This window comes from Ambystoma mexicanum, chromosome 11, assembly GCF_040938575.1.
Source record: "Ambystoma mexicanum isolate Mex_15411 chromosome 11, UKY_AmexF1_1, whole genome shotgun sequence".
NCBI lineage: Eukaryota > Metazoa > Chordata > Amphibia > Caudata > Ambystomatidae > Ambystoma > Ambystoma mexicanum.
The window spans coordinates 1,245,272,996-1,245,300,001 of record NC_090934.1 but is presented as its reverse complement, the minus strand read 5'-3'; the positions used below and the strand labels follow the sequence as shown (position 1 = coordinate 1,245,300,001).

The following is a 27,006-nucleotide window of genomic DNA, read 5'->3' as shown; positions in this document are numbered from 1 at the left end:
TACATGAGTTGGACATGAGTGGGGGCCTGCTGGCAGGTGTCCCACAGTGCTGGGGGCTGGGGGTGCAGGGGTACATGAGTTGGACATGAGTGGGGGCCTGCTGGCAGGTGCCCCACAGTGCTGGGGGGTGGGGGGGTGGGAGACATGGGTGGGGGCCTGGTGGAGGCTGCCCCTGGTGGCTGGGGGGTAGGGGTGCTGGGAGACAGGAGTGGGGGCCTGGTGGAGGCTGCCCCTGCACTGCTGGGGGGTGGGGGTAATAGGGGACATGGGTGGGGGCCTGGTGGAGGCTGCCCCTGCACTGCTGGGGGGTGGGGTGGTGGGAGACATGAGTGGGGGCCTGGTGGAGGCTGCCCTTGCACTGCTGGGGGGTGGGGGTGGTGGGAGACATGAGTGGGGGCCTGGTGGAGGCTGCCCTTGCACTGCTGGGGGGTGGGGGTAGTAGGGGACATGAGTGGGGGCCTGGAGGAGGCTGCCCCTGGTGGCTGGGGGGTGGGGGGGTGGGAGACATGGGTGGGGGCCTGCTGGCAGGTGCCCCACAGTGCTGGGGGGTGGGGGGTGGGAGACATGGGTGGGGGCCTGCTGGCAGGTGCCCCACAGTGCTGGGGGGTCGGGGGGGTAGGGAACATGAGTTGGACATGGGTGGGGGCCTGCTGGCAGGTGCCCCACAGTGCTGGGGGGTGGGGGTGCAGGGGTACATGAGTTGGACATGAGTGGGGGCCTGCTGGCAGGTGTCCCACAGTGCTGGGGGGTGGGGGTGCAGGGGTACATGAGTTGGACATGAGTGGGGGCCTGCTGGCAGGTGCCCCACAGTGCTGGGGGGTGGGGGGGCGGGAGACATGGGTGGGGGCCTGGTGGAGGCTGCCCCTGGTGGCTGGGGGGTAGGGGTGCTGGGAGACAGGAGTGGGGGCCTGGTGGAGGCTGCCCCTGCACTGCTGGGGGGTGGGGGTAATAGGGGACATGGGTGGGGGCCTGGTGGAGGCTGCCCCTGCACTGCTGGGGGGTGGGGGTGGTGGGAGACATGAGTGGGGGCCTGGTGGAGGCTGCCCTTGCACTGCTGGGGGGTGGGGGTGGTGGGAGACATGAGTGGGGGCCTGGTGGAGGCTGCCCTTGCACTGCTGGGGGGTGGGGGTAATAGGGGACATGAGTGGGGGCCTGGAGGAGGCTGCCCCTGGTGGCTGGGGGTGGGGGGTGGGAGACATGGGTGGGGGCCTGCTGGCAGGTGCCCCACAGTGCTGGGGGGTGGGGGGTGGGAGACATGGGTGGGGGCCTGCTGGCAGGTGCCCCACAGTGCTGGGGGGTCGGGGGGGTAGGGAACATGAGTTGGACATGGGTGGGGGCCTGCTGGCAGGTGCCCCACAGTGCTGGGGGGTGGGGGTGCAGGGGTACATGAGTTGGACATGAGTGGGGGCCTGCTGGCAGGTGCCTCACAGTGCTGGGGGGTGGGGGGGTGGGGAACATGAGTTGGACATGGGTGGGGGCCTGCTGGCAGGTGCCCCACGGTGGAGGGGGTGGGAGACATGGGTGGGAGACATGGGTGGGGGCCTGCTGGCAGGTGCCCCACAGTGCTGGGGATGGGGAACATGAGTTGGACATGGGTGGGGGCCTGGTGGTGGGTGCCCCTGCACTGCTGGGGGGTGGGAGACATGGGAGGGGGCCTGGTGGAGGGTGACCTTGCACTGCTAGGGGGTGGGGGTAATAGGAGACATGAGTGGGGGCCTGGTGGAGGCTGCCCCTGGTGGCTGGGGGGTGGTGGGAGACATGGGTGGGGACCTGCTGGCAGGTGCCCCACAGTGCTGGGGGGTGGGGGTGCAGGGGTACATGAGTTGGACATGAGTGGGGGCCTGGTGGAGGCTGCCCCTGGTGGCTGGGCTGTGGGGGTGCTGGGAGACAGGAGTGGGGGCCTGGTGGAGGGTGACCCTGCACTGCTGGGGGATGGGGGTGGTGGGAGACATGAGTGGGGGCCTGGTGGAGGCTGCCCCTGCACTGCTGGGGGGTGGGGGGGTGGGGAACATGAGTTGGACATGGGTGGGGGCCTGCTGGCAGGTGCCCCACAGTGCTGGGGGGTGGGGGGGTGGGGAACATGAGTTGGACATGGGTGGGGGCCTGCTGGCAGGTGCCCCACAGTGCTGGGGGGTGGGGGGGTGGGAGACATGGGTGGGGGCCTGGTGGAGGGTGCCCCTGCACTGCTGGGGGGTGGGGGGGTGGGAGACATGGGTGGGGGCCTGGTGGAGGGTGACCCTGCACTGCTGGGGGGTGGGGGGGTGGGAGACATGGGTGGGGGCCTGCAGGCAGGTGCCCCACAGTGCTGGGGGGTGGGAGGGGTGGGGAACATGAGTTGGACATGGGTGGGGAACTGCTGGCAGGTGCCCCACAGTGCTGGGGGGTGGGGGTGCAGGGGTACATGTGTTGGACATGAGTGGGGGCCTGCTGGCAGGTGCCCCACAGTGCTGGGGGGTGGGGGGGTGGGAGACATGGATGGGGGCCTGGTGGAGGCTGCCCCTGGTGGCTGGGGGGTGGGGGTGCTGGGAGACAGGAGTGGGGGCCTGGTGGAGGCTGCCCCTGCACTGCTGGGGGGTGGGGGTGGTGGGAGACATGAGTGGGGGCCTGGTGGAGGCTGCCCTTGCACTGCTGGGGGGTGGGGGTGGTGGGAGACATGAGTGGGGGCCTGGTGGAGGCTGCCCTTGCACTGCTGGGGGGTGGGGTGGTGGGAGACATGAGTGGGGGCCTGGTGGAGGCTGCCCTTGCACTGCTGGGGGGTGGGGGTAATAGGGGACATGAGTGGGGGCCTGGTGGAGGCTGCCCCTGGTGGCTGGAGGGTGGGAGACATGGGTGGGGGCCTGCTGGCAGGTGCCCCACAGTGCTGGGGGGTGGGAGACATGGGTGGGGGCCTGCTGGCAGGTGCCCCACAGTGCTGGGGGGTCGGGGGGGTAGGGAACATGAGTTGGACATGGGTGGGGGCCTGCTGGCAGGTGCCCCACAGTGCTGGGGGGTGGGGGGGTGGGGACCATGAGTTGGACATGGGTGGGGGCCTGCTGGCAGGTGCCCCACAGTGCTGGGGGGTCAGGGGGGGAGACATGGGTGGAAGCCTGGTGGAGGGTGACCCTGCACTGCTGGGGGGTGGGGGTGGTGGGAGACATGGGTGGGGGCCTGCTGGCAGGTGCCCCACAGTGCTGGGGGGTGGGGGTGGGAGACATGGGTGGGGGCCTGGTGGAGGGTGACCCTGCACTGCTGGGGGGTGGGGGGTGGGAGACATGGGTGGGGGCCTGGTGGAGGGTGAGCCTGCACTGCTGGGGGGTGGGGGTGGTGGTCGACATGGGTGGGGGCCTGCTGGCAGGTGCCCCACAGTGCTGGGGGGTGGGGGGGTGGGAGACATGGGTGGGGGCCTGGTGGAGGGTGCCCCTGCACTGCTGGGGGTGGGGGGGGGTGGGAGACATGGGTGGGGGCTTGGTGGAGGGTGACCCTGCACTGCTGGGGGGTGGGGGGGGTTGGGAGACATGGGTGGGGGCCTGTAGGCAGGTGCCCCACAGTGCTGGGGGGTGGGGGGTGGGGAACATGAGTTGGACATGGGTGGGGGCCTGCTGGCAGGTGCCCCACAGTGCTGGGGGGTGGGGGTGCAGGGGTACATGAGTTGGACATGAGTGGGGGCCTGCTGGCAGGTGTCCCACAGTGCTGGGGGCTGGGGGTGCAGGGGTACATGAGTTGGACATGAGTGGGGGCCTGCTGGCAGGTGCCCCACAGTGCTGGGGGGTGGGGGGGTGGGAGACATGGGTGGGGGCCTGGTGGAGGCTGCCCCTGGTGGCTGGGGGGTAGGGGTGCTGGGAGACAGGAGTGGGGGCCTGGTGGAGGCTGCCCCTGCACTGCTGGGGGGTGGGGGTAATAGGGGACATGGGTGGGGGCCTGGTGGAGGCTGCCCCTGCACTGCTGGGGGGTGGGGTGGTGGGAGACATGAGTGGGGGCCTGGTGGAGGCTGCCCTTGCACTGCTGGGGGGTGGGGGTGGTGGGAGACATGAGTGGGGGCCTGGTGGAGGCTGCCCTTGCACTGCTGGGGGGTGGGGGTAATAGGGGACATGAGTGGGGGCCTGGAGGAGGCTGCCCCTGGTGGCTGGGGGGTGGGAGACATGGGTGGGGGCCTGCTGGCAGGTGCCCCACAGTGCTGGGGGGTGGGGGGTGGGAGACATGGGTGGGGGCCTGCTGGCAGGTGCCCCACAGTGCTGGGGGGTCGGGGGGGTAGGGAACATGAGTTGGACATGGGTGGGGGCCTGCTGGCAGGTGCCCCACAGTGCTGGGGGGTGGGGGTGCAGGGGTACATGAGTTGGACATGAGTGGGGGCCTGCTGGCAGGTGTCCCACAGTGCTGGGGGGTGGGGGTGCAGGGGTACATGAGTTGGACATGAGTGGGGGCCTGCTGGCAGGTGCCCCACAGTGCTGGGGGGTGGGGGGGTGGGAGACATGGGTGGGGGCCTGGTGGAGGCTGCCCCTGGTGGCTGGGGGGTAGGGGTGCTGGGAGACAGGAGTGGGGGCCTGGTGGAGGCTGCCCTTGCACTGCTGGGGGGTGGGGGTGGTGGGAGACATGAGTGGGGGCCTGGTGGAGGCTGCCCTTGCACTGCTGGGGGGTGGGGGTAATAGGGGACATGAGTGGGGGCCTGGAGGAGGCTGCCCCTGGTGGCTGGGGGGTGGGGGGTGGGAGACATGGGTGGGGGCCTGCTGGCAGGTGCCCCACAGTGCTGGGGGGTGGGGGGTGGGAGACATGGGTGGGGGCCTGCTGGCAGGTGCCCCACAGTGCTGGGGGGTCGGGGGGTAGGGAACATGAGTTGGACATGGGTGGGGGCCTGCTGGCAGGTTCCCCACAGTGCTGGGGGGTGGGGGTGCAAGGGTACATGAGTTGGACATGAGTGGGGGCCTGCTGGCAGGTGCCTCACAGTGCTGGGGGGTGGGGGGGTGGGGAACATGAGTTGGACATGGGTGGGGGCCTGCTGGCAGGTGCCCCACGGTGGAGGGGGTGGGAGACATGGGTGGGAGACATGGGTGGGGGCCTGCTGGCAGGTGCCCCACAGTGCTGGGGATGGGGAACATGAGTTGGACATGGGTGGGGGCCTGGTGGTGGGTGCCCCTGCACTGCTGGGGGGTGGGAGACATGGGAGGGGGCCTGGTGGAGGGTGACCTTGCACTGCTAGGGGGTGGGGGTAATAGGAGACATGAGTGGGGGCCTGGTGGAGGCTGCCCCTGGTGGCTGGGGGGTGGTGGGAGACATGGGTGGGGACCTGCTGGCAGGTGCCCCACAGTGCTGGGGGGTGGGGGTGCAGGGGTACATGAGTTGGACATGAGTGGGGGCCTGGTGGAGGCTGCCCCTGGTGGCTGGGCTGTGGGGGTGCTGGGAGACAGGAGTGGGGGCCTGGTGGAGGGTGACCCTGCACTGCTGGGGGATGGGGGTGGTGGGAGACATGAGTGGGGGCCTGGTGGAGGCTGCCCCTGCACTGCTGGGGGGTGGGGGGGTGGGGAACATGAGTTGGACATGGGTGGGGGCCTGCTGGCAGGTGCCCCACAGTGCTGGGGGGTGGGGGGGGTGGGGAACATGAGTTGGACATGGGTGGGGGCCTGCTGGCAGGTGCCCCACAGTGCTGGGGGGTGGGGGGGTGGGAGACATGGGTGGGGGCCTGGTGGAGGGTGCCCCTGCACTGCTGGGGGGTGGGGGGGTGGGAGACATGGGTGGGGGCCTGGTGGAGGGTGACCCTGCACTGCTGGGGGGTGGGGGGTGGGAGACATGGGTGGGGGCCTGCAGGCAGGTGCCCCACAGTGCTGGGGGGTGGGAGGGGTGGGGAACATGAGTTGGACATGGGTGGGGAACTGCTGGCAGGTGCCCCACAGTGCTGGGGGGTGGGGGTGCAGGGGTACATGTGTTGGACATGAGTGGGGGCCTGCTGGCAGGTGCCCCACAGTGCTGGGGGGTGGGGGGGTGGGAGACATGGATGGGGGCCTGGTGGAGGCTGCCCCTGGTGGCTGGGGGGTGGGGGTGCTGGGAGACAGGAGTGGGGGCCTGGTGGAGGCTGCCCCTGCACTGCTGGGGGGTGGGGGTGGTGGGAGACATGAGTGGGGGCCTGGTGGAGGCTGCCCTTGCACTGCTGGGGGGTGGGGGTGGTGGGAGACATGAGTGGGGGCCTGGTGGAGGCTGCCCTTGCACTGCTGGGGGGTGGGGTGGTGGGAGACATGAGTGGGGGCCTGGTGGAGGCTGCCCTTGCACTGCTGGGGGGTGGGGGTAATAGGGGACATGAGTGGGGGCCTGGTGGAGGCTGCCCCTGGTGGCTGGAGGGTGGGAGACATGGGTGGGGGCCTGCTGGCAGGTGCCCCACAGTGCTGGGGGGTGGGAGACATGGGTGGGGGCCTGCTGGCAGGTGCCCCACAGTGCTGGGGGGTCGGGGGGGTAGGGAACATGAGTTGGACATGGGTGGGGGCCTGCTGGCAGGTGCCCCACAGTGCTGGGGGGTGGGGGGGTGGGGACCATGAGTTGGACATGGGTGGGGGCCTGCTGGCAGGTGCCCCACAGTGCTGGGGGGTCAGGGGGGGGAGACATGGGTGGAAGCCTGGTGGAGGGTGACCCTGCACTGCTGGGGGGTGGGGGTGGTGGGAGACATGGGTGGGGGCCTGCTGGCAGGTGCCCCACAGTGCTGGGGGGTGGGGGTGGGAGACATGGGTGGGGGCCTGGTGGAGGGTGACCCTGCACTGCTGGGGGGTGGGGGGTGGGAGACATGGGTGGGGGCCTGGTGGAGGGTGAGCCTGCACTGCTGGGGGGTGGGGGTGGTGGTCGACATGGGTGGGGGCCTGCTGGCAGGTGCCCCACAGTGCTGGGGGGTGGGGGGGTGGGAGACATGGGTGGGGGCCTGGTGGAGGGTGCCCCTGCACTGCTGGGGGTGGGGGGGGGTGGGAGACATGGGTGGGGGCTTGGTGGAGGGTGACCCTGCACTGCTGGGGGGTGGGGGGGGTTGGGAGACATGGGTGGGGGCCTGTAGGCAGGTGCCCCACAGTGCTGGGGGGTGGGGGTGGGGAACATGAGTTGGACATGGGTGGGGGCCTGCTGGCAGGTGCCCCACAGTGCTGGGGGGTGGGGGTGCAGGGGTACATGAGTTGGACATGAGTGGGGGCCTGCTGGCAGGTGTCCCACAGTGCTGGGGGCTGGGGGTGCAGGGGTACATGAGTTGGACATGAGTGGGGGCCTGCTGGCAGGTGCCCCACAGTGCTGGGGGGTGGGGGGGTGGGAGACATGGGTGGGGGCCTGGTGGAGGCTGCCCCTGGTGGCTGGGGGGTAGGGGTGCTGGGAGACAGGAGTGGGGGCCTGGTGGAGGCTGCCCCTGCACTGCTGGGGGGTGGGGGTAATAGGGGACATGGGTGGGGGCCTGGTGGAGGCTGCCCCTGCACTGCTGGGGGGTGGGGTGGTGGGAGACATGAGTGGGGGCCTGGTGGAGGCTGCCCTTGCACTGCTGGGGGGTGGGGGTGGTGGGAGACATGAGTGGGGGCCTGGTGGAGGCTGCCCTTGCACTGCTGGGGGGTGGGGGTAATAGGGGACATGAGTGGGGGCCTGGAGGAGGCTGCCCCTGGTGGCTGGGGGGTGGGGGGGTGGGAGACATGGGTGGGGGCCTGCTGGCAGGTGCCCCACAGTGCTGGGGGGTGGGGGGTGGGAGACATGGGTGGGGGCCTGCTGGCAGGTGCCCCACAGTGCTGGGGGGTCGGGGGGGTAGGGAACATGAGTTGGACATGGGTGGGGGCCTGCTGGCAGGTGCCCCACAGTGCTGGGGGGTGGGGGTGCAGGGGTACATGAGTTGGACATGAGTGGGGGCCTGCTGGCAGGTGTCCCACAGTGCTGGGGGGTGGGGGTGCAGGGGTACATGAGTTGGACATGAGTGGGGGCCTGCTGGCAGGTGCCCCACAGTGCTGGGGGGTGGGGGGGGTGGGAGACATGGGTGGGGGCCTGGTGGAGGCTGCCCCTGGTGGCTGGGGGGTAGGGGTGCTGGGAGACAGGAGTGGGGGCCTGGTGGAGGCTGCCCCTGCACTGCTGGGGGGTGGGGGTAATAGGGGACATGGGTGGGGGCCTGGTGGAGGCTGCCCCTGCACTGCTGGGGGGTGGGGGTGGTGGGAGACATGAGTGGGGGCCTGGTGGAGGCTGCCCTTGCACTGCTGGGGGGTGGGGGTGGTGGGAGACATGAGTGGGGGCCTGGTGGAGGCTGCCCTTGCACTGCTGGGGGGTGGGGGTAATAGGGGACATGAGTGGGGGCCTGGAGGAGGCTGCCCCTGGTGGCTGGGGGGTGGGAGACATGGGTGGGGGCCTGCTGGCAGGTGCCCCACAGTGCTGGGGGGTGGGGGGTGGGAGACATGGGTGGGGGCCTGCTGGCAGGTGCCCCACAGTGCTGGGGGGTCGGGGGGGTAGGGAACATGAGTTGGACATGGGTGGGGGCCTGCTGGCAGGTGCCCCACAGTGCTGGGGGGTGGGGGTGCAGGGGTACATGAGTTGGACATGAGTGGGGGCCTGCTGGCAGGTGCCTCACAGTGCTGGGGGGTGGGGGGGTGGGGAACATGAGTTGGACATGGGTGGGGGCCTGCTGGCAGGTGCCCCACGGTGGAGGGGGTGGGAGACATGGGTGGGAGACATGGGTGGGGGCCTGCTGGCAGGTGCCCCACAGTGCTGGGGGGTGGGGAACATGAGTTGGACATGGGTGGGGGCCTGGTGGTGGGTGCCCCTGCACTGCTGGGGGGTGGGAGACATGGGAGGGGGCCTGGTGGAGGGTGACCTTGCACTGCTAGGGGGTGGGGGTAATAGGAGACATGAGTGGGGGCCTGGTGGAGGCTGCCCCTGGTGGCTGGGGGGTGGTGGGAGACATGGGTGGGGACCTGCTGGCAGGTGCCCCACAGTGCTGGGGGGTGGGGGTGCAGGGGTACATGAGTTGGACATGAGTGGGGGCCTGGTGGAGGCTGCCCCTGGTGGCTGGGCTGTGGGGGTGCTGGGAGACAGGAGTGGGGGCCTGGTGGAGGGTGACCCTGCACTGCTGGGGGATGGGGGTGGTGGGAGACATGAGTGGGGGCCTGGTGGAGGCTGCCCCTGCACTGCTGGGGGGTGGGGGGGTGGGGAACATGAGTTGGACATGGGTGGGGGCCTGCTGGCAGGTGCCCCACAGTGCTGGGGGGTGGGGGGGTGGGGAACATGAGTTGGACATGGGTGGGGGCCTGCTGGCAGGTGCCCCACAGTGCTGGGGGGTGGGGGGGTGGGAGACATGGGTGGGGGCCTGGTGGAGGGTGCCCCTGCACTGCTGGGGGGTGGGGGGGTGGGAGACATGGGTGGGGGCCTGGTGGAGGGTGACCCTGCACTGCTGGGGGGTGGGGGGGTGGGAGACATGGGTGGGGGCCTGCAGGCAGGTGCCCCACAGTGCTGGGGGGTGGGAGGGGTGGGGAACATGAGTTGGACATGGGTGGGGAACTGCTGGCAGGTGCCCCACAGTGCTGGGGGGTGGGGGTGCAGGGGTACATGTGTTGGACATGAGTGGGGGCCTGCTGGCAGGTGCCCCACAGTGCTGGGGGGTGGGGGGGTGGGAGACATGGATGGGGGCCTGGTGGAGGCTGCCCCTGGTGGCTGGGGGGTGGGGGTGCTGGGAGACAGGAGTGGGGGCCTGGTGGAGGCTGCCCCTGCACTGCTGGGGGGTGGGGGTGGTGGGAGACATGAGTGGGGGCCTGGTGGAGGCTGCCCTTGCACTGCTGGGGGGTGGGGTGGTGGGAGACATGAGTGGGGGCCTGGTGGAGGCTGCCCTTGCACTGCTGGGGGGTGGGGGTAATAGGGGACATGAGTGGGGGCCTGGTGGAGGCTGCCCCTGGTGGCTGGAGGGTGGGAGACATGGGTGGGGGCCTGCTGGCAGGTGCCCCACAGTGCTGGGGGTGGGAGACATGGGTGGGGGCCTGCTGGCAGGTGCCCCACAGTGCTGGGGGGTCGGGGGGTAGGGAACATGAGTTGGACATGGGTGGGGGCCTGCTGGCAGGTGCCCCACAGTGCTGGGGGGTGGGGGTGCAGGGGTACATGAGTTGGACATGAGTGGGGGCCTGCTGGCAGGTGCCTCACAGTGCTGGGGGTGGGGGGGGGTGGGGAACATGAGTTGGACATGGGTGGGGGCCTGCTGGCAGGTGCCCCACAGTGCTGGGGGTGGGGGGGTGGGAGACATGGGGGGGCCTGCTGGCAGGTGCCCCACAGTGCTGGGGGGTGGGGGGGTGGGGAACATGAGTTGGACATGGGTGGGGGCCTGGTGGTGGGTGCCCCTGCACTGCTGGGGGGTGGGGGGGTGGGAGACATGGGAGGGGGCCTGGTGGAGGGTGACCCTGCACTGCTGGGGGGTGGCGGTGGTGGGAGACATGGGTGGGGGCCTGGTGGAGGGTGACCCTGCACTGCTGGGGGGTGGGGGAGGTGGGAGAAATGGGTGGGGGCCTGGTGGAGGGTGCCCCTGCACTGCTGGGGGGTGGGGGGTGGGGAACATGAGTTGGACATGGGTGGGGGCCTGCTGGCAGGTGCCCCACAGTGCTGGGGGGTGGGGGTGGGTGGGAGTCATGGGTGGGGGCCTGCTGGCAGGTGCCCCACAGTGCTGGGGGGTGGGGGGGTGAGGAACATGAGTTGGACATGGGTGGGGGCCTGGTGGTGGGTGCCCCTGCACTGATGGGGGGAGGGGGTGGTGGGAGACATGGGTGGGGGCCTTGTGGAGGGTGATCCTGCACTGCTGGGGGGTGGGGTGGTGGGAGACATGGGTGGGGGCCTGCTGGCAGGTGCCCCACAGTGCTGGGGGTGGGGGGGTGGGAGACATGGGTGGGGTCCTGGTGGAGGGTGACCCTGCACTGCTGGGGGGTGGGGGTGGTGGGAGACATGAGTGGGGGCCTGGTGGAGGCTGCCCCTGGTGGCTGGGGGGTGGGGGTGCTGGGAGACAGGAGTGGGGGCCTGGTGGAGGCTGCCCCTGCACTGCTGGGGGGTGGGGGTAATAGGGGACATGGGTGGGGGCCTGGTGGAGGCTGCCCCTGCACTGCTGGGGGTGGGGGTGGTGGGAGACATGAGTGGGGGCCTGGTGGAGGCTGCCCTTGCACTGCTGGGGGGTGGGGGTGGTGGGAGACATGAGTGGGGGCCTGGTGGAGGCTGCCCTTGCACTGCTGTGGGGTGGGGGTAATAGGGGACATGAGTGGGGGCCTGGTGGAGGCTGCCCCTGGTGGCTGGGGGGTGGGGGGGAGACATGGGTAGGGGCCTGCTGGCAGGTGCCCCTGCACTGCTGGGGGGTGGGGGGGTGGGAGACATGGGTGGGGGCCTGCTGGAAGGTGCCCCACAGTGCTGGGGGGTGGGGGGGTGGGAGACATGGGTGGGGGCCTGCTGGCAGGTGCCCCACAGTACTGGGGGGTGGGGGGATGGGGAACATGAGTTGGACATGGGTGGGGGCCTGCTGGCAGGTGCCCCACAGTGCTGGGGGGTGGGGGTGCAGCGGTACATGAGTTGGACATGAGTGTGGGCCTGCTGGCAGGTGCCCCACAGTGCTGGGGGGTGGGGGGATGGGGAACATGAGTTGGACATGGGTGGGGGCCTGCTGGCAGGTGCCCCACAGTGCTGGGGGGTGGGGGTGCAGGGGTACATGAGTTGGACATGAGTGGGGGCCTGCTGGCAGGTGCCCCACAGTGCTGGGGGGTGGGGGGGTGGGGAACATGAGTTGGATATGGGTGGGGGCCTGCTGGCAGGTGCCCCACAGTGCTGGGGGGTGGGGGGGTGGGAGACATGGGTGGGGGCCTGGTGGAGGGTGCCCCTGGTGGCTGGGGGTGCAGGGGGACATGCGTTGGTGGGCAGTAGTGCAAGTTGTCATGTGGGTTGGCTGGGGGCATGGCCATGGTGGATGGGGTGCCTGCAGGACATGTGCAGGGTAGGCCCCTGTGGCGTGAGCCACCGGCAGGGGCCGTGGAGGGTGTAGAGGGAACACCTGGGAGGACCCACACGTGCAATTCACGTGTGGTGCTCCCCGCACACCCCTGTAATACACGTACCCTGATGGAATCGCGTGTGGAACTTCCCGCGCACCCCTGGAATACACGTACCCTGCTGATGTTGAGTGTGATACTTCCCCCGCACCCTGAAGTACACGTACCCTGATGAGATCGCGTGTGGAACTTCCCGCGCACCCCTGAAATACGTGTACCCTGCTCGCATGGGGCCAATTGCGTGTGGAACTTCCCGCGCACCCCTGAAATACACGTACCCTGCTGATGTCGCGTGTGAAACTTCCCCCGCACCTCGAAATACACGTACCCTGCTGAAATCGCGTGTGGAACTTCCCGCGCACCCCTGAAATACGCGTACCCTGCTGAAATCGCGTGTGGAACTTCCCGCGCACCCCTGAAATACACGTACCCTGCTGATGTCGCGTGTGAAACTTCCCCCGCACCCTGAAATACACGTACCCTGCTGAAATCGCGTGTGGAACTTCCCGCGCACCCCTGAAATACGCATACCCTGCTGAAATCGCGTGTGGAACTTCCCGCGCACCCCTGAAATACACGTACCCTGCTGGAATCGCGTGTGGAACTTCCCGCGCACCCCTGAAATACGCGTACCCTGCTCGCACGGGGCCAATCGCGTGTGGAACTTCCCGCGCACCCCTGAAATACACATACCCTGCTGATGTCGCGTGTGAATCTTCCCCCGCACCCTGAAATACACGTACCCTGATGAGATCGCGTGTGGAACGTCCCGCGCACCCCTCAAATATGCGTACCCTGCTTGCACGGGGCCAATCGCGTGTGGAACTTCCCGCACACCCTTTATATACACATACCCTGCTGATGTCGCGTGTGAAACTTCCCCCGCACCCCGAAATACACATACCCTGCTGGAATCGCGTGTGGAACTTCCCGCGCACCCCTGAAATACACGTACCCTGCTGGAATCGCATGTGGAACTTCCCGCGCACCCCGGAAATACGCGGACCCTGCTGAAATCGCGTGTGGAACTTCCCGCGCACCCCTGAAATACGCGTACCCTGCTCGCACGGGGCCAATCGCGTGTGGAACTTCCCGCACACCCTTTATATACACATACCCTGCTGATGTCGCGTGTGAAACTTCCCCCGCACCCCGAAATACACATACCCTGCTGGAATCGCGTGTGAAACTTCCCCCGCACCCCGAAATACACGTACCCTGCTGAAATCGCGTGTGGAACTTCCCGCGCACCCCTGAAATACGCGTACCCTGCTGAAATCGCGCGTGGAACTTCCCGCGCCCCCCTGAAATACACGTACCCTGCTGGAATCGCGTGTGGAACTTCCCGCGCACCCCTGAAATACGCGTACCCTGCTCGCACGGGGCCAATCGTGTGAAGTACTTCCCGCGCACCCCAGTGATACACGTAGCCCGCTTGCCGTGCTGGTACAGGGTTAGCGCAGCCCTTTGCGCTGGATTGGGGATTTTGATGACTTTTCCCTGCGCGAGAGGCGTTCTTGGGGGCGTAATTGGCGCTGCTGCAGGGTCGCTGCGCCACTGTGCGCCACGGCTGGTTTTGGTGGTTGGAATCCATGAATACGCTGTGCGCGGAAATGGATTTTAGCGCACGCGGCTGGCGCAGGGATTCGCACGCGCACACTGTGCGCCAGCCGCGTGCGCCACTTGTGAGCTAAATTCTATGAATTACCCCCAAAATGTTGACACCTTGTACCAAAGGCTGGATATGCAGATATAACTATCACTAGGGGCAACCATGATAGTGTCCCTTTAATAACTACAGGACAGCATTCTGGCAGGTACTAAGAGGAGAGTTTCCACAAAACGTAACCACAAACATGTCACAAATTTAGCAGGCCACTGATCAGGGCCACGGAAACAGGGTCTCAGGAAAAAGGACTGTCGAACCGGGCAAACAATACACTCTGCACCAGCCAAAAAATCTCTCTCGATGAACCACCAGGACCGACACGGCCAGATCATCGGTTTCCGGAAAGTAACCAGGAACAGGGGCCTCCCACCAATAAGCAGACAATCACTCCTATCAATATGCTAATTCTCCATTTTACATCAACTATAGAATGCAGCTACAGCCCATAGATCAATTTGTCCTAGCTGCACACATACCTACACTACTCCATGCAACACATCAACACTCGATTAGAACGCAGTTATACACCACGCAAAAAAAAAAATGAGCATAGCTGCACACAATTTCATACATAGGCCCCATGGCAGCCAGAATGCAGACTCAATTACCTTGCTGTACACGTTTCACTAATCTCTCATAACCCCTGCACCGCACCTAGCTTTAAAATGCGGCCACCTCTGCACAATCCGCACTGGCTGCACATGTACTGAGTGCACGAAAGCACTATATGCTACCCTACTCTCTCCATTGACCTGGACTACGATCCCAAATGCGTTCAACCACAGCGCTTTGAGATCATACCAGTGATGTATAAGCCGCTGTAGAAAAATGTACAATAACAAAGTTGATATCGGAAACTTGGTGGCGAAGTATGAAACCTACAGCAGAGCCAGCTGAATACATCAGGAGGATGCAGGCACAATGGAGATAGGACAGCAGTGGTAGGAGACGGGAGGCAGCCCCATATTATTTTACCATGTGGTTAAAAAGGGATTACCCCTACAAGTACAGACAAAATTGGCCAAAGTGGCGGCCATAGAATCAAAACCCTGGGCAGATTTCCAGTTACATATTATTCATGTTTGCAGGATAAGAGAATAAAGAAATGGAGAAACAAGACCAAACACAAGAGCCCAAGTTAAATTGATACAGAAGACGTTAGATAAAGTGAGTCTTGAGGGAGCGGTCCTTACCAATATCCCCTCTGCAATGCCAGTGGGGGGAGGCGCAGCCTCTGCCCATGAGCCCCTCCTATCAGAACAACAATTAGACCCTTTTTGCAGTGTGAAGGCATCACGAAGTAAGACAGACAACAGATTCAAAGCAAAATGGTTTATTAAATAAAATATCAAGATGGTAGAAGGCCTAACTTGCCCTATGCTAAAGAGGGATTTCCCTACATGAACCAAACTAAGGAAAGTCTGAGTCAAACCGTGTCCAAAACCTATGCTTGCCCTCAACTAAAGCTAAACATGTAGAGATGTCAATAATCAAAGAAATGGTGATCAACACCAAGTTCTGAGCTTCGTCCAGCTCTTGGCTTACTCTTCAGCTCCCCTTCCCCAAGTTCAAGAAAGTTCCACAAAAAATCTCACGATTACCTTGCTCAAGTTCAAACAGTTCCACACAAACCTTGGGGTTCCCTTCCCCAAGTGCCAAGCAATACATTTATGCTTGTTTCAGTCTTTCAAAGTTTACCAGTTCACTTACAGTTCTCCCTCTTAATTTATTTCACAATGTCTGGTTTTCACAAAGCTGGGCTCACGGGTCTAGGTGCAGCTGTCAGACCACAAAGCCCACCCAGAGCTCCAAATAGGATTTTGGAGTGAGTATTTTACTCCCAATTTTTAGAATTAGAGAGTAAATCTAATTTTAAAAAGTAAAAAATGATTTTCCTACTTCGCAGGAGAGCAAAAGGTGTCAGACAACTATCAAATTTCTGCGTGAAATTAAAACGTTTCAAAGTGGTTCTAAATAATTAATTTCACCTGTCAAAAACATTTTCCCCACACAAGAAACTTGTAGATGCAAGCTACCCATCTTCATCTCCATGATACTTGGGCACAAACTCTGTTAAGAGTTACTATATGTGCCAGCTAGTTACATTGGGTGATTCATAAATCAAGTCCCTCACTCTACCAGAATCACTTCTCTCCCTCACGGGCCTACTGTTGCTGCCTGGCACTATCTGAAAGCCACTCCATGTTTTTGCTCCATCTCTCCTTCCCTTTGCTACTTTGTTTGCCCTGTCTACCACTTTCTGATGCATTGCATCTCACCCATAAGGGTTGGGATGCCACATTTTGCGGTATGTTTCTCGGTCACTCTGCCTCCCCCATCTCTGCTTTCTGTTGTTGCTTTTTCCCTCCTATATCTCGCTGTAATGTCCTCCTCCTCATTACTCTGGCTATATCTGTTTTTCATTTTCTCTGTAGTGGTTGCTACTCCTTTTGATTAGCATCTTTCTTGCACTGTCTCTTATGTCATTGGCCTGCCCTTCTCTGGTCTTGCTTTTCTATTTCCATCTCTCCTCACCTGCTGTTTATCTGTTTTATTTTACTGTCTGTGAATGTCTCTTCTGCTCAGCTTCTATCCCTCGCTCCTATTGTGAGTTTGTCCTATTAACTCTGTTTCCCTTCTCACTTTATTTGTTGACCTAAGATGTAGCTCCTTGCTCTCTTCCTATTGCTCAAATTCTTGTTTTGGATTGTCTAGTGTGTTTCTCTGTACCTTCACACCCCCAGATACCCCCCGCCACACCTTTGTTCTTCTGTATTGCTTGGGTTCAGAGTTGCTCTTCCTCTCCTGTTTTTCCATTTGTCTTTCAAAATAGCCCCACTAAATATCCAAACAGCTGAAAATGCCTTTTCCATTTAAATATTGGGTGCAGCTTTACCATTGGGTGCTCATTTTTAGATGTGTGCAAGCCTTATTTTGGCCATTAGCCTGGGAATTGTATGACCTGATGCAGCACTTGTGATGGCATACAGTTTTAGTAAAGCATCTGCATTCAAGCAAGTACAAGAGCCCATATGAGATGTGTGTGTGTTCTGAGCGATTGCAAGTATAGCAGCCCTGAAGAGTTGTGTGTTCCAAGCCATTACAAGTATAGCTGTCCTCGTGGGATGCTTCTTCTGAGCCATTACAAGTATAGCAGCCCAAATGAGATGTCTGTTCTGAACCATCACAGAGTGTAACAGCCCTGATGAGGTGTGTTCTGAACCATTACAAGCACAGCGGCCCTGAGGAGTTGTGTGTTATGAGCCATTACAGGCAGAGCATCCCGGATGAAATGGGTGTGTTCTGAATCACTGAACATTTAGTAGTCCTTTTGATAAGTCGAAACTGTGTTACAATTGAATGAACCTGTATCTTAAATGCATCTGATGCAGACTCATTAACTCACCTATTAACAGGATTAGAACTAACAGGTTACACAATCTCTGCAGCAGGGTTATTGACCCACTGAGCTGCCTTTCCCAACAGGATGTTGACACTGAAAGGCACATAGGGGTTAGGGCACTGGCAGTTCCACGTGATGCTTGCCTGACATAAATGGCTTGTCAAAATCTCCATGCCTGTTTGGACTATCCTACATTAGTCAGGGGATTCATAATGAGGCTTTGAAATGTGCTAGATTTTTGGCAGTGGGACTCAGTAATAATCAGATATGGGAGAAGCAGAGGTTTTGAAAAGCGCAAGACCTAGAAGAAGGGATTGAAGTATGTGACAGAAATGCCATCTTCTCACACTGTCAGAGGTTGTTGGGAAGAGCTCAGGCACTGTTCCTTCTCTGTACTTTAGCTCGCTGCAGAAAATGCCAACACATGTTGTGCTTTCTTAACAGCAGCTGTTAAGAAGTTATGGTACTGTCCCAAAACATATTGCTGCTAAGATATGTGGGCATGATGCAATCAGCCCCGCTGTGAATATTTGGCATTATATCATGACATGCATATGGCAGTTGTATTGATAAATTAGGCTATTTTGCCCGAATATATATCAGCCCTGTTGAGAGGTAGCGATACAATCTGTGCCACTAAAAATATATACAGCACTGCTTCTACCTGTATCCATTATACCAGCTTGCAGTGGGTGGTCAGAAAGGTAGTTAAATTTCAGACCTGATGCGTAGGTATGCAATTGATTTCTTTTCATCACAGAAGCACACCAAAGTATGAAATGCCCATGCTGCTGCAACTGTGCTGCCTCTAAAGCCAATTAAGCAGACATGAAGCCCTTGTTTAAGACCCTTTTAATTTTACACAATACTACCGGTGTCCTAAAGCAAAGTGAAAAGCAAGTTCATGATTCAAGATGCTTTAATAATACTGTAACCTACAAAATGCAGACAGTTGAACAAAGTGAACAAAACACAAATTTCCTTTAGAATCATTAACAGGAGGAGATAAAAAAAAATGAAACAGACCAGGACTCATCCAAGTACTTTTTTCAAGGAACTGTGTCGATTACTAAAGTAAAAGGTGTATTTGCAAGCTGCTGCTAGCTAGGCTGTCACAAGTAAGCACCATGATTTAGGGGGGTGCTGCCATAAATAGCCTGCATAAGTGGTACACAAGGAAGAATTAGGGCCATAGTGATAAGATTTCTCTGCATAAAAAGGCCTGATGCACACCTTATCTGGAGAGTCGGGCCCACAGGTCACACAACCAAGACTCCCCTAGGCTCTTCAGCCAACACAGGTTCTTCAACATTTGCCCCAGTGTACAGATTCACCTTCACTTGGTTTCTCTTGGTTGACCTTTTGGCTATAAATACACAGGTTCACACTCTCAGAGCCCCTCTGTGTCAGCCTCTTGGCTTTGGCATTATGTGTCACACACCTCTTTGCCAGTCTTTGGTCACTGTGCTCATTCATAAGATTCACTTTGTGGTGGGCTTGTTCATGGCCACTTTTTTGTTGTACTCTTTCACACTTGCTCTTTTTCCCATAGGTTGTTTTCATATGGACTCTCTTCCTTTTGACTTGCATTAACTATTTGCTTTGCCCATAACGCTGCATTTCAATTCAGTATTCAATATGCACAGGTTAGCATTGCTTCAAACGTTCACTTCGTTCAGTATTCAATATGCATTGTGCAGCTTTAGTTTAAACGTTCATTCAGTTTGGTATTCAATATGCATAGCTCAGCTTGGGTTGAAGCCTTCATTCATATGGTGCTTTGTTATTCATGCGTAGCCCACCCGTAGCGTGATTGTCTTTCCCTGACACTCACTTTTCTTCGGCATCCCGCTACTGCGGCTCCCTCTCCGATTCTCCGGCTGGCGTTCCAACCTCAGTAAGCCCCACTTGCACACTGGATGGAATCCCGCACACGCCAGCAACAACGGACGGCATCCTTTCTCTCCTGCTTGCTCACATCAGAGGTTGCTAGTCTCCGCCACGTAGGCTCCCCCACCAGTATTAGCCCCAAAGCCCCACTCCTCAGGGATGTCAGCTGGCATCCTGGCTTCTCCTCGGGTCCCACCACAGTGGTCCCCTTACGGAAAGGGTCCCCTGGTCTCTCCTACACAGGTCTCCCTGTTGCTATCTTTTCTCTTCCACTGGTCTCCCTTTACACACCTGCAACCACTTGACAGGTTGCAAGTGTGTATTCCCAATTGGGAATACACCAACTTATTATAGAGACATGCCTGATCTTTCTCGTCTCAGTACTAGAGTGGTGAAAAGAGGTCTTGGTGTTCATTACTCACCTCTTCCGCCTCTGAGTATTATCAAAGGTGCAATGTGGGGAAATGTTGGTCTTCAACAGGAAAAGGGGGATACCATATCTACTTAATAACCATCCTCTCTTTCACCTTCCTTCTGTGTCTACAAGATTTATAATTCTGACGTTACCCTGACTAGAGGAAAAGCGGTAACATCCGACAAAGGGATCTGGGATTATGGAAGGAGAAGTTGGGAATACGGCACCTCTCTCGGGAAGGTCCTCCCCATTCGCAAAGGACCTTCCACCCAGGTGATCCTCCCTCACTTCTCCACCCAAAGGTTCGGGATCTAAAAGCAATGGCCTTTCTTTCCCATGCCATGAAGAGGATCCAAGGGAAGTAGATTTGAGGATGCCCTCAGGCTTCTCACAGCAGGGACATGGCCAAAGAAGAGTCCAGGGGAATGGGCAGAGGGCAATTCCTAGGAAACAAACAAAACAAGGATTTTTGTTTGTGGCAAACTAGGTCACTTGTCCAGGGAATGCAAAACTAGACATTAGGAGTGGTGGATGCCTCACCAAATGATGCCCAGCCAACCATTTGCCCTAGATGCATTAAACATGGGCCAGCAACATCAAGAAATCTCCTCTTTCCAGTTGGCCGAGCACGTGCTGCAAAGTGACCATCCTGAATTTTTTAGACTTGAGGTACTCGTTCAGACGTCATAGGTCCAGAATGGGCCTCCAGCCTATGTCTTTCTGACCGAAAAGTATATGGAATAGACTTGCTGGGGAACTAGCTCTATCCTTTTCGCAGCATTGCCTGTATCACCTCTAAGAGCTGAGGGATGTGCTGCTCCCGACGGGCCACCGGAGGGATCCGTGGACACTTGCTATGAAAACTCCACGGTATGTCCTTGGGCAAGAGCGTCCAGCATCCATCTGTCACTTGTGATCTTTTCCCACTTTGCCGGAGTCCTGTCTTGCGGGTGACGGCAGCGCTGTCCTCCAACGTAGGCCTGGGAACAGCCTCCATTGATATGGAAGACGGACGTACGATGAGGAGAAACCTTTTGACGACCTGCTAGACTTTCCTCTGGAGGAGCAAAAGACGAGCAGGGCTGCTGGAGGGTTCCCAGGGAACAGATCATATCAGTATCCGCTTTGATGGCCTGTAGGGACTAGTCAACGACCTGCCCAAAAAGGTTCAGTCGAAAGGCATGGCCAGTACCTTCAGCTGACCACTTGGCAGCAATTTGTGGCCTTCATTCAATCGTGGCGACGAAGGCAGACACTGTTCCCCATCTGTCAGAACCCTATGTCAGCAATGTCCAGCGCCACAGTGATGGTGTGATCCGACGCTGCCTCCCCCTTTTAGAAACGAGCGATTGCCACCATCCTCTTGTTGTCAGACCCAGCTTGTACCACAGCTCAGTCGTACCTGGCAAGGCTTGCCAGTGCGTTGGCTACCTTGATGGTGGACACCGCGGTGTAAATCACCTTCCTTCCAGTGGTGTCCATCTTCTTCCCCTCGCTGTCTGGAGGAACTGAAGACAAGGACGGGCTAGCCAACTGTTTCCTCGCAGCCGCTGAAGCCACCAAATCAGGCGATGGTTGAGCCCTCAAGCACCTGCGGATTCCGGCACCCAGTACTTCTTCTCCAGCCTATCCAATTTGGCTGGAGCCATGCAAGGGTTCTTCAAGAGGGCCAGGCCCTCATCCCACACGTCGTCCAGGGGGACCGCCATGATATTCTTCCTCTTGGCCTTGCGGCTCTGGTACCAGAAACCCTCCTTCTTGGTTTCTTCGGGCACAACCTGGAACAGCTCGGATGCTCTGGCGATCATGGAATGAAATGACCCCCACCTCATCCAGTGAGGCTGCCCTCTGGTGCGCAGACCCCTTGCGATGATATTCTCGTCCGCCGTGGCCGTATCCATCCCTACGTGTTTGCTGGGGTTGAGGTCCCAATGCGGTTGAAATCGGGGTGTCGGATGACAGCTCTTCTTCGCGGCGAATGATCATGGGCTGTGGGTACCAGGCCTTGTGGCATCCTCATCGGAATCTCAGATACCAAGGTGAGGAGGGTTGACAGAATGTCCAGAGGCGCATCTCTCGGCTGACCTGGCATTATCGGAAATCTAGGCCCACGCCACCGCCGTCCTCCTCTTCAATGTCCTTGTGGAGCGTGTGTAAGGACTCTAGATCCTCATCGTCCGTGGACAAAACTTCCATGGCCTGGGGCTGATCCAGCAACTGCTTGCCCCCCACCCACCTTTTTCCAATCTGAGAGGTCAGAACCATGCTGAGACAGCATCACTGTCTATGGCGTGCCAGCAGACTTCACCAAAGTCACGGCCGCGGTTTTGCACCGCGGGACAGGGACACCTTCTGTGCTGTGGGGGCTACCTTCACAGGGTCAGTCCCCTTCACCTTCGTTAGAGCAGCCACCATCAGCTCTATCGTCGAAGACTTATCCTTTGCCGATTGGGCCTTCTTGGGCAGTTCGGCCTTCTCTGTCCGTGGCTTCTCTCGCAGCTTAGCCGGGTTGGACAATTTCCCTTTTGAGGCGGCACTCCACTGCTGGCTGGCAATGGAGGCAGAGGTCGATCCCCGTCCTGGCCACTGTGGAACCCACTTCCGCAAAGACCCCGGTGGACCCAGACCTACGGCTCTTGGGCCCCCCCACACATGAGGCGCACTCAAAGCATTAGAAGGCCACTCCTTGGACCTGGGTGGGGCATGACCCTGCTCGGAGCACAGGGCAGAAGCCTTTGCGTTCAGCCACGCCACCAGTGGGTCTTATTTGTGCCCCACCTTTCTGTCACACGTGCGTTCTTTTTCGTAAGTTGCTTTCAAATGAACACTTTCCCTTTTAGATTTCATTAGCTCAGCACAGTTCATTCAGTTCGATATTCAATATGCATAATTTAGCTTTGCTTCAAGTTTTCATTCAGTTCGGTATTTAATTTGATTCATATGGCACTTTGTGACTTATGTGTAGCCCCTACGAGCGCCCCCGCTTCGAGTAACATTCCCTTGCACTCACCGGTCCACATCGTTCCTCTCCAGACGCTACACACTGCTTCACTTTTGCTTCACCAGCTGGCAGCGTGTCACAGAGAACCTGCTTGCACTCCAGGTGCTTCCCTGCACACGCCAACTGCTCTGTGCCTCTTCCAAGGACGCAGATAACTTCCTATCTTCCTTGTCAGCAGCTCCAGTTGCTCTCTTCAGACCACGGAGGCTCCCACATCTGTGGCAGTTAATGGCCCAACCAAAGAAACTGCATGAAATTCTTACAGCTAGCCAGTTGCTCTCCAAATGTACTCCTAGTGGAGTTACTAGCAGGTTATATAAAGTACATAGAGTTGGTATTTTCTCTGTAATGTTCTCAGGCAAACGTTCTTGGTCAGTGACATGTGGTTTTTGGAAATCTGGTCCCTTTAGGGCTTGTCTGCAAGATGAAGTTGGCAATATTGGGCAGAGTTTATTGGTCTACTGCCACATTTGTTTTTTGGGCTGCGGAGGTCCACACACAAAGTGCTTTACAATGGAGCTCATCAATTCAGTTGCCTACACAACCAAATCACATAATTTCCGTGCATGCTGTCAGTGATGGCTCCAGCGATCCCACTCACTGGGTTGAGAGGTGCCACGCATGGAGACTCCCACGTTGTTGGCAGATCGGTGAGAACTTCAATGCTACCCACCCTCTGCTCCATGGACTCGGTTTGGCTGTGGAGACTCCCACTGATTCAGTTTCTCTCTCTCAGCAGGAACTGGTCTCCTGCTTTTGCCTACTATCATGCCGTTTACGTCCAAAATACGCAAACATCAATTAGTATAAGCACATGTGAAGAATTATTACATACAAGAGTAAAATCCTCTGCATTTTAAAAACAGAAATTGTCTGGCGTTGAATTCAGAAAACATAACCATAGAATACACTTTACAAAGCTATAATTCCACTAATTATTTCTTGACACCTTCAACAAGTATTGGCATCCCAGAAAACTATTGGGTTCACATATGACTTTCTTTGGCAAGGTGTATTCAACTGTAAAATTCGTATTTTATTGAATGTATATAGTGTTTTAATCCAAAATGCTTTACAAGAGGAACAAGCAAGGTACAACAAGCATTAAACAATTGAAATTGAATTAAACTAGAAAACAGTACAAAAACAATTTACATTATAGAATAGGATTGGTGAGACTAGAGGGGGAGTAGGAGGTATGAGTAGTGGTGAAAGCAGAAGTAAGAGGACGCAAAGGGTGCAAGGGAGAAGAATGGAAGCGATGATAATTAAGTAAGTGTGGTAGAGTGAAGGGAGAGGGTGAGATGGTACAGAAGTAGGAAAGGGAGTAGGATGTGTGGGTAGAAGTAGTAGCAAAAGAGAGGAAGCAAAGGGTGTTAGGGAGGTGGAGGTGAAGAGAAGATTTTAGAGAGGTGCAGAAGGTAGGGAAGGAGGGAGTAGAGCGGATGGAGAGGGGGAGGTGGTTCCAGTGGAAACGAGCAAGCAGTTGGAAAGAGCGAAAGAGGGAAGGGGGCCAGGGTGGAGGAGGAGAGAGAAGGAAGAGATCAGCAGATCAGAGAGAACGAGAAGGAGTATAGAAAGTGAGGATGGAGGATAGGTAAGGGTGGGTGTGGGGGGGGGGAACAAAACCATAGAGGGATTTGAAGGCTAAACAGAGGAACTTGAATTTAAGCTGGGAGGGAAATGGGAGCCAACCTAGAGAGGTGAGAGAAGAGGAGATGAGTCATGATGAGAGAGAAGGCAAGGGTAGCGGATGGCAGAGTGGTAGACAGATTTGAGTGGGGAGAGGTGAGAGGGGGGTAGTCCAAAGAAAAGAGTAGAGCAGTATAAAAGCCTAGAGAAGATGAGGGAGCAGATAAGTCGCGTGAAAGGTTAGGAAAGGTCGAACTTTATGGATGTTGTAAAGGTGAAAACGGCAAGATCTGGCAGTAAGAGAAATGTGGTGAGAGAGGTGGGGGTCAATGTGAAGACCAGGGTTACGAGCATGGGGAGAGAATGAGAGTTGGGAGAGGGGGGAGAGAATGAAAGTGGGAGGAGAGGGAGGAGGGAGTGTGTTGGCAGGGAAGCATAGGACCTCGGTTTTGTCAGCATTGAGTGTAAGGAAGTGAGAGGACATCCAGGATTTAATAGCAGAGGCAAGAAGAAAGCTTATGGTGGATGTCGGGAGAGAAGGAGAGGAAGAGCTGGGCATCATCAGGGTAGAAATGATGTGAGACACCAAAGGAGGAGATGATGAGGGGCTAAGAAGAAAGTGTAGAGTGAGAAGAGAAAGGGTTCAAGGACAGAACATTGGGGGACGCCATGGTTGAGAGGATGGGTGGGAGAGGTGGAGCCACCCCAGGAGACTGCAAAGGTACGGTTGGAAAGATAAGAGGAACACCAGTTAAGGACAGAGTCTTGGAGGCCAAAAGAGGAGAGAGAATTAAGGAGAAGAGGATGGTCAACAGCATCAAAAGCAGCAGAGAGGTCAAGGAGAATAAGAATAGAGGAATGTTTAGAGAGTAGGTTGCTGAAAGGAGAGAGTTTAGAACAGAGATGACGGCAGTTTGTGGATTGTTGAGAGCGGAAACCAGATTGGGTAGAGGGGAGGAGTGAGTGGTTGGGAGAGAGCTGCAGAGCCGGAGAGTGTAGCTTGAAGCAGCCGTGACCGCTAAGGGCCGTCGGGGGTGAGTTGCACCCACAGTAGGAGCAGCGGCAAAGACAGCAGTAGCGGCAGGGGCAGTGAAGGCCTCAAATGCAGGATAGAGGCGTTCCCTTGGCCAGGACAGATGAGTAAAGCAGGGCCGTGGAGAGCTGTATGGAGCAGCTGCGATGCAGAAGGGCTGCCCGGAGGAGGACGGACAGTGAGAGCAGGGCCAGGCACCCTAAGAGCGGTCCAGAGGAGGGAAGACCCAGCCGCCGGCAGCAAATCTGGAGAACGGGCCGATGGCGGTCAGGACACCCGTCTGCAGACTCAGGTGGGTGGCGAGAGCTGCTGCAGGCAGGCAGTCGTGGAGGGCACCGCAGTCCAGAGCAGAAGGAGCGTGAAGGAGCAGAGCCAGGAGTGGTCGCCGAGGGGGAGCAGTCTCCAGGGGTCCAGGTGAGAGGGGATCCAGCGAGGATCAAGGGAACCAGGACGATGTCACCATTTTGCCACCTGCGGGCGGGAGGAGAGTTAAAAGAGGCGATCTGATAGAGAAAGGTTGAGTAGTTATCAGGAATAGGGGCAATCTAGCGAAGCACAAGGCTGTTAGAGAGTGAAATATGTGGTTTTGCAGTAGAAATGGTTGAGTGTTCAGCTTTCAGAAGGTTTAATCCAGCCTGATGAAGGGAGACGTCGGATCATGCATCCGATGCTTGGCACCCCTTGGTGGTAATGACACTGTTGGTTTCTAGATTGGACATAGATCTAAGAATATTTGGTATGGTTGACTTGGTTATATGAATTAATAATATTTCGGATCAGGGCAGAAAGTTTTATTTTGGGGAGCAAATATCTTGGCCAACATGGAGGGTTTTTATTGAAATATTAATGGGCTCTATGGCCGCCCCTCTCCATCTCATCTCAATGGACATCCTCCCTAGCACAGACAGTCGTAGCCCCATGTTAGTATTTAGTGATGTTTCACCCTCAGTATGCTAATCACTAAATGAACTGAGAGGTTGACCTAACGGCTCTGTGCCTTATCTCAGTAAACTCGCTAGGGCCTTCCTTACTCTCCCCACTCTATCCAGATGTTAGTTCTGTAAGGAAATATGGGATTAGTGCCTTGCAGACACGCTGCTTGGTTCATTGATTCCTCTTCATGCTAACTTTCTCCTCATCTTCCCACTACTATGTTTCTCATAGTTCACCCACCTCCACTGTACTCTTCCCTCCATCCCGCCAATGTCTCATACCTTCTAGGCCTCACCGCCATCCTTTCATATTAGTACTCCTTCTTCCGACACTACTGATCTCCCCTCCACACTGTGACTCCTTCCTCCAAACTACCATTACTCTCTACTCTATGTTACAATTACCACTCCACCAACCTCTAATTTAGACCGCTCTTGCTCACACATTCACTTCACGTTCACTCTTAAACTCCCATTCACACTTGCCAGAAACCCACTCACAGCGCAGTACTACTGTCACTCATTAGCCAATACCTCATCAAAACATCGCCTTCACAGCCTGCCGGCCCTTCGCTCTTGGACATCCACCTCCGACTATCCCACACTTCCAGATTCCTTTTTACTCCCCCCAACTTAATGGATCGGTCTCTGTCACCAGCCAATCTGGCACTAGTTTGCCAACCTGGAACATTGCGATGATTGGCAATGTTATACAAGTAGTGGGCTAAACCCCACCCACTTCCTCCAGACTGGCCTGTAGTGGAATAATGTTAGCCTGTGAAGTTGAATGTCCTTATTCATGTTAGGGGGGCTGGGGGTGTCCCGTTCTTGGCACCCCTGAGGTCGTTCCCAGGGGTGAGGGTTTATGTCCCTCAAATATTTCTCTGGTGGTCTAGGGGCATCGATGGCGGCAGCTAGTCACCATGTGGCAGCACAGCCTTTCTGACTGCCATACAATGTTACTACGCTGCTCTCTCTGACAATAGCATGTCTCAGAAGCATGCGGAGCCGCTTGCTGGTGTGGTTGGGTCGCAGCTTCTCCATGGCTGGCATGGGTTACAAGAC

The 27,006-nt window shown here is 58.5% G+C and overlaps 1 long non-coding RNA gene across 1 annotated transcript in view; it reads right to left on the bottom strand.

The window, feature by feature from the left end:
* Positions 1–23,372: 23,372 nt before the first annotated feature.
* LOC138504274 (uncharacterized) overlaps positions 23,373–27,006 on the bottom strand; it is a 101,660-nt gene continuing 98,026 nt past the window's right edge. The window contains exon 4 of the long non-coding RNA XR_011279814.1: positions 23,373–25,480. This is a non-coding gene — a long non-coding RNA (uncharacterized lncRNA). The remainder of the gene's footprint in view (positions 25,481–27,006) is intronic.